This window comes from Crocuta crocuta, unplaced genomic scaffold (assembly GCF_008692635.1).
Source record: "Crocuta crocuta isolate KB4526 unplaced genomic scaffold, BGI_CrCroc_1.0 scaffold53, whole genome shotgun sequence".
Classification (NCBI taxonomy): Eukaryota; Metazoa; Chordata; class Mammalia; order Carnivora; family Hyaenidae; genus Crocuta; species Crocuta crocuta.
The window spans coordinates 211,721-219,199 of NW_027529432.1; the positions used below are offsets into that span (position 1 = coordinate 211,721).

Genomic DNA, 7,479 nt, shown 5'->3' on the forward strand with positions numbered 1-7,479 from the left:
AGCCAGGAGTAACTCCCCTCCCACCTGCCCTGGGCCATTCAGGTGGCCGGACATGGAGGTGCCAGTGTGGGATTCGAGCCCCCGGTGGCAAGGGGCTGAGTCCCAGCGCTCGGTCTCTCCCACATCCCTGAAGCTCGCATCAAACTTCGATAGATGGTCCCTTCTTCTCCCACACAAGTCAGGCAACGCCAGGCTTCCCCCCGCCCCACCCCGGGGTGCTGACGGCCCTGCCCTGCCCTGCGGTTACCCAAAGGAGGGTTTTTGGAACTTGGGGGAATTCTGCACATTAAGTGGAGACTCGTAAGTCTTTGGAGCTGGAAAACCTCTGAAAGCCATGCTGTCGACATGGTAGCTGCATTAATTTAAATTATATTTTTTTTAATGTTTTATTTATTTTTGAGAGAGAGAGAGCATGAGTAGGGAAGGGTCAGAGAGAGAGGGAGATACAGAATCTGAAGACAGGCTCTAGGCTCTGAGCTAGCTGTCAGCACAGAGCCCAATGCAGGGCTCGAAATGCAGGGTTCATGAGGGTTTCTCATGAACCATGAACCATGAGATCATGACCTGAGCTGAAGTCGGATGCTTAACTAACTGAGCCACCCAGGTGCCCCAATTCAGATTATATTTAAATTAATTTAAATTAAGGGGCGTCTGGGTGGCCCCATGAGTTAAGTGTCCAACTCTCACGATTTGTGACATCGAGCCTTGCATCAGACTGCGCTCACCACTTGGGAGTTCTCTCTCTCCCTCCCTCTCTCTGCTCCTCCCCCACACTCTTTCTCCCTCAAAAATAAATAAATAAACATTAAAAAATTATTTGGGGTGCCTGGGCAGCTCCGTCAGTTAATTGTCCGACTCCAGGTCAGGTCATGATCCCATGGTTCATGGGTTCAAACCCCTCATCTGGCTCTGTTCTGACAGCTCAGAGCCTGGAGCCTGCTTCAGGTTCTGTGTCTCCCCTTTCTCTCTGCCCCACCCCTGCTCATGTTCTCTCTCTCTCTCTCAAAATAATAAACATTAAAAACATGTTTTTAATAAAACATAATAATTAAACTAAATCAAAATTTTAGTTCATTGCTTGCAGAAGTCACATTTCAAGACCACACGAGGTTCAACAACCACATGCGGGCTACCACGTTAGACAGGGCGGATGGGGAACACTTCGGGCGCGGCCGAAAGTCCCTGTGACACAGCACTGTCTGGTATTTATAGATGGGGAAGGCGAGGTCCAGAGAGGTGAGAACCGGAGAGTGTTGGGGCCCCAGGACCCCGTCTGCCAGCTCCCTACCCCGAGGCCCACCAGACACTAGCTCACAGTAGCCTTCGTGATGGGAGGGACTGGAGAGGAGACCCTCTAAGGCAGAGGACCGCTTGGAAGACAGAGAGAAGTCAGTCCACTCCATCCGCAAGGCTGAGAGACTCTATACCTAAGGCTGCAGGGACACACACCTTGACGCAGACCAGAAGCAGCGAGAGAAGATCGAGGCTGTCCTGTCAATTCAAAACTGCAAAGAGGATGTGCAGCCCCTCTGTGGACTGGGGACAAGACCCCGGCCGATCCAGGAAGCAGACTCCTGGCCCAGGGCAGAGTGTCCCTGCAGGAGTGGCGTCCAGAGGAACATCCTTCCCCCACTGACGTTAGGGAACAGAGAGAGCCCCTTCCTCCCAAGTGCCAGCATGAAGTCAGCCATTGGGGGCGGGCAGGGGGTAAGGGGGGAGCGCGCGGGCGGGAGGTCCAGCCTCGTTGCTGCTACAGCCAAAAACAGCCTTGCCGCCAGTGTCAGTGTCAAGATGACAGGAACTGATAGACACACGCTCCCCAAGATAGAGTCCATGAGCCTCAGTGCCTCCATGCACCAAACCTGAAGAGGAAGGGGTACGAGTTTGAGTATCTGCCCCCCGCAGGATGGACACCGCAGGTGGCGCTCCCACCCACTGGGGGGGGACACCAAGAGAGGTGGAACTTCTACGCAGCACAGCAGCACGCACATGAGCGATCGGACCCACCATACACACAAGGCAGGGAGAGCCATTGCCCCAGCTACGAAGAACAGAACGAAATGACTCACACCCAAGGTAGAGACCTCCACCAGAGGGAAAGTCCCAAACAATGATAATAGGATGAGGGGGTAGAACATTCAACGAAAAGAGAGACACACCCAGAGGGGCAATCGAGGCTCCTAAACACTAGGCAGCAAAGAGGAAGGAAAAGATCCACATGGAATGAAAACCCCCAACAGAGAGAGAGAAAGAGAATTCTGCAGGGCTCCTGGGGCGTCCCAGGTTCTGTGCTGTGGTTCCACGCCTGGGGTCTCATTCCATCCCAGACACAGCCCTGTGTGATTAATAATTAACGTCCTTGTTTTAGACACGCAGCAGCAACAGGCCCCTGGAGGTAAGATGACTCGCCCAAGGATGAGCTAAAGTTGAGACGCGAGCCCGGGTTTCTAGGACCCTGCGACTCCAAAGCAAATGGGTCTTTTGCGAGGCGAGGCGGGGCGATGAAGGCACAAATAAATACACACACAGGATGAGAAACCACAGAGGAAGATGCACGAGGAAGATACACAGAAAAGAGAGACCTGTACTGGAGGAGGGCCAGAGAGACGCCCACAGGAAGATGGGAGAGGCCTCCATGCACATCTAGAGGGAGGTGAGATGGGAGGGGCATTAACCCCAAGAGAGGGAGGGAGGGACAGACCGATATTCCCGATATTCCCAGAGGGGACCCAGAGACCCAGGGAACAGAAGGAGATTCGCCCGGACGATAGTGACACCTTTCAAGGGCCAGAAGCACAGGAGGGAGGACACACCGGCCACTTCCTGGCCCACAGCTTGGGGACAGCAAACCCAGATGGGCAGAGGCCCAGGCATCCTGGAGCCCAGGATCTGAGGGGCCTTTTGGCTCCAGGGCTTGTTGAGGCCATGTCCCCAGGAGCCAGCAGTCTTGAGCGACACAGATTCTCCCGGGCCGCAGCAAGCGAAGACCAACAGACTTGTCCCCTCTGGTGCTTAAGGGACATAAGACCCACTTTAGAGAAAGGCACCAGTAGGGTAAGGCGAGTATTTCCACTCACTGGGAACAGACACAGCACGCGGACCCACATCCCAGAGGAACAAGGAAAAAAAAAGGGTGGCATCTCTTCCGGGGCCCAAGCCTCCAAATGGGCCTCCCGGTATGCAGCTGCCACGTGTGTAGAGCCATTCCGAGAAAGACAATCCAGGACACACACACAGCGCGTGCGCACGGACGCTCATCAGCCCCGTCCTCCACCCTTCACAGCCCTGAGCGGGGCCACAACCCCCGCCTTCACCCTGTCCCAGCAGACATCTGGGCTGGACAGCCCCGGGCCCTGCCCATCACGGAGGGCATCTACACCTGTTACCCTGGTGCCCGGGAGTCTGTCTCCCTCTACCTGGGTGCCCCTGCCCATCTTCTTGCTCCCTTGCTCTCTGGGCCACTAGCCCAGCCCACGACTCCCACCAGGAGGAAGTTCCTCCAACCTCCTCTCCCCAGCCCTCTCCTCCCCATCAACCCCTCACCACCATAGGGGGGGTGGGGGGACCGGGTTCTGCACCTCCACTTCCAGGGCATCCCCACTCCTAGGCCACCAGCCAGCTGCCCACTGGCTTCCTCCATGATACCTTTCTCCACCTCCCTCCTGTGGCCATCCGTGCGCTGCTTCCTCCCACCCTCCCACCCCCCCAGTGAGCTCCAAGTTCTCACTTTCAGCAGGGAGGGAGAGACCCTCTTCCTCCCCTGACCCAGAGGGACTCTCCTCCTCCTTGTGATAGGCCTGGGGCCAGCAGCACATTATCCAGCCGAAGTGCCCGCGACTGGCCACAGAGCCAGGGAAGAAAGAGCCTTGACCCAGGACCACTGGGACTAAGACACCAACCCCGAGGGTGGCACCCTCCACGGAGCAGGGGTGGTGAAGAACACTCCGTCTCACCCTGGGGGAAGGTTACAGGCGGGAGGGGGCAGAAACTCCCGGACCACAGGCGAGCTCTCCGCCCAGCGGCCAGACCACGCTAGTGCAGGGGCTCAGCGGCCAAAGAGCCGCCCCCCAGCCCAGCCAGGACGCGAAGCCGCGATCAGCTCCAGGCACTTCCCCTTCCCCTAGAACCTCCGCTCTGGCCCCCAGGGACAGGGCAGGATGCCCCTCCCTGACCAGCCGTGTGCAGCGCCTCCTCGTCCGGCATCACTCAGCCATCGCCTCACTCCCAGGGCTGTCCTCACCCTCCCGAGGGCCTCCGGACACAAACTCCGGGGCCCAGAACCTGTCCAGGATGGAGAAACGGACTCCAGTGCTTATCTGCAGCCCCGCCCACCCCTACGAAACCTCCAGCACCCAGGCAGAGTCCCACTGCTGTCCCCTGCCCTGTAAGCCCCAGATGCGAGCAGAGTGACCCATCCAGGACCACCATCACAGCCAGAGGGCCATCTGCTCACAGGTAATAACACACACCTCCCCGCTAGGACACTGATGGTCACCGGGGCGCAAGGCCTCCAGCTACAACAACCCAGCGGTCCCCCAGGTGGCAACTGAGGCAAGGGTGAGGAAGAGGGGCTCTGTCAAAACCCCTGTGCGCATACTCACTCCTGCGAGCCCCACTGTGGCCCATCCACACAGCCCCCCACGCCACGCAGGGAAGAAACTTGAAAGGCTTGTTCTGGAAGGCCTGGGAGCCCAGCAGGGATGGTCCGAGACCAGGGACATGCCAGCTCCCCAGGAGTCTGGATGAAGCCCACAGGGGACAAAAAGAGAGCCAAAGGCCCTAGACATTGGCCACCGCCCGCCCGACTGAAACCAGCACATTCGAAACCCTCCCCAGCAGCCACCTCCCTTCCTCTCCTCTTCCTCTCCTTGCAGGCACAGGGCACGTGCACAGGCCTACGGTGAGCCCTGCCCCAGGGCGAGAAACTTGGGGGCGCNCCTCTGTCTGCCCCCAGGCGGTTCCCAAGTTCTGAGGAAGGTTAGTGACCACACCCCAGAGCCCCACACGCCCCTCCGCCCCCACAGCTTTGCCCCAACCTCTCAAACCAGCTGCTCAAGCTCTGGGTAGCGTGCTCCACCAGGCCCGGCCAGCCAATTCCGCGCTGAGCCAAGAAATCTAGCCTGGCAATGCCACCCAGGGCCTCCCCGTTCAAGTGATCCTGGAGATCCCCACGCCATTCCCTGCCCTTGTCCACTGCTGGCCTCCTCCCCTGGACGATCTCCTATGGTTTAGTCTCTCGTGTCCCACCGTGGGTCCCGAACCTGTAGCCTCGGGACCCTGAACCCAGTCTGGCTGGTACGAGTCCCCCGCTCGGTGGGGCTAGCTCTTCACGGAACTGCCCAGACCAAGACCCCTGAACCATGGCTAAGGGCCTCCATGTCAGCAGCACTAAGCCCCGCATGACTTACGTGGCTCCCTATGTGTCCTTGTTCAATGGCCAGTGTCCCTGTATATAATCTCCTAAGGACAAGGCTTTAGAGAGAGGCTTAGACACCCTCCAATCCCCACGTCGAACCCTGCAGACCCTGTGTCCTCTGCTAGCCCAGCTCCCAAGATCCCAGGTCCTCTCCTTCCCCGCCCCACCTCCACCTTCTTCCAACCACAGCTCACAGCTCAGAGCAGGGAGGTGCCCCCTAAGCCTGGGGTGCCGGGTGCTCCCCACTCTGCACACTCTGCCTACCCAGTGCTGGCCCAACCCATCAATCCCTTTGAGCCAAGGAGAAGGAAGCTTCCCCATTCAGCTTCGGAAAGGAAGTGAGTACCACACCCTGGCCCAGGGTTTTCCCTCCTGGGGGGCAGAGGAAGAGAGGGAAAAGCAAGCGGATTCTGCTTCCCTACTTTAGACGCACCATTAGGTGTGGAGACCTGAAAATGCCTTCCAAGGCATCTTCAACCTCTTCCTCTTTCCCCCCAACTCGGGTGCCCACTACGGCCCCACACTGTCCCTATGTCCCACACCATCAACCAGTGCTAGGGGGTGCAAGTGATCCCTGTCACCCGAGCCTGGATTCTAACAGAAGGAATTATTTCCAAACCAATTATTGAGAGCCCAGCGCTGTGCTGGAGACCCGGAGGTAAATACCGTAGCCGCTTCTCCTCCGAAACGCCAGGTCATTCTCTACGGAGCCCACTGCCACCGGATGATCCCACCCTGCCTTTCTACAAATCCACTCCACAGAGCAGGGCTCTCAGCAGCCACTGCAGACTCCCTGGGGGCACCTCACCCCCACCTCTCTGCAGCCACACCCAGTGGAAGGCTAGAGCACACACCACGCACACAATTCTCCGTGGCCACCTCCCGGGTGCAGGCGCCCAGCTAGAGCCGCGAGTTACCCCATCTGCCCACTCGGCTCCCCTCCCACGCAAGGGGCACAGCCCAGCCTGCTCAGCCCCACGTGTCCCTCGCGGCCAGCGCCGCCCAGGGCTGCGCCCCCACATCCCCGGCCCTGGCACTGCAGGGGGCGCCCAGCCCAGCCAGGGGAGGGCCAGGCCCTCACACACTGCACACCCTCTCCCTGCATGGGAAAGCCTTACATAACACCGCTCTCCGAACACACCCTAAGCACTCAAGTCTTTCCAACTCCATGGCAGGACCTCGTCCCCCAGCCCTCTCTCCAGGAGCGCCCCGCTGGAGTGGAGGGTCCCGAAGGGCAGCGAAGCCCTCCTCCGACGCGGAGCCCCGCTCCTGCCCCCATCTCCCACACACAGCCCCTTCTTCCCCCTCCCCTTTGCCCCTCACCACTCCTCCCCGAGTTCTGGTTTGAATTAGTCAGCGGCTCCAACCACCACATTCCTCAGGCTGCTGGCGCCGAGCCAGGCGCTGGGGCGGGGGCCATCCCGCCCGGACGAGTTTGGGAGTGGGGTGGGGGAGAGCCCCCCGCCCCCGAANAGGGACAGCGGAGGGGGCGCGGGAGCGCGGGGGCTCCGGGAGGGGCCGAGGGGCCGCGGCGGCGACCTCGGAAACTTCTCCAGTAAACACGGAATAGGAGCGGGAGCAGTGCGCTGAGCCACCGCCCCAAGGAGGAGGAGGAGATGGGACAGGGGCCACCAGCCCCCCCACCCCCACCCCCGCGGACCAGGAACGGGGCTCCCTGAAGTGCAGTAGAACCAACAGTCAGCCCTCGAGAGAAATAAGGACTGGCGCAAAGCACGCTTCGGAGCGATTTTCCAACTTTGCCCAACTCGCGCCCCACCCCCGGAGGCACAGTTCGGCTCGCAGGGCGCGACGCGTCGCCTCCCCGTGCGGCCCCGGGGCTGCCCAGCTTCGCTCCACGCCGTTTGAATCCTCGCAGTGCGCCTGGCCCAAGAGCCCGGCCCAGACCCTGCAGCCCACCTCCCCTCGCGCGTTCGCGCCGTCCTGTTCCCGCGGCGCAGCGGTGCGCCCCGTGCCCCTACCTGCGCGCTCAGCCCCGGGGCACAGCCATAGCCCGCGCGGGGCCCCAGGTCGCGGTGCGGCGGCTGCTGCAGGCGGCGAGCCCC

General features: G+C 60.3%; 1 protein-coding gene across 4 annotated transcripts in view; it reads right to left on the reverse strand.

Annotated features, from left to right (window-relative positions):
- Positions 1-7,479, reverse strand: part of AHNAK (AHNAK nucleoprotein) — a 100,510-nt gene that overhangs the window by 87,583 nt on the left and 5,448 nt on the right. For 2 of the 4 annotated variants that reach the window (XM_077759638.1, XM_077759635.1), the window contains exon 1: positions 7,396-7,479. The exons of 1 other annotated variant lie outside the window; for it this stretch is intronic. The gene's annotated coding sequence lies outside the window, so the exon portion shown is untranslated. Of the gene's footprint in view, positions 1-6,739; positions 6,757-7,395 lie in introns of those variants that run through there. One more of the 4 variants, XM_077759637.1, reaches the window with a different exon arrangement.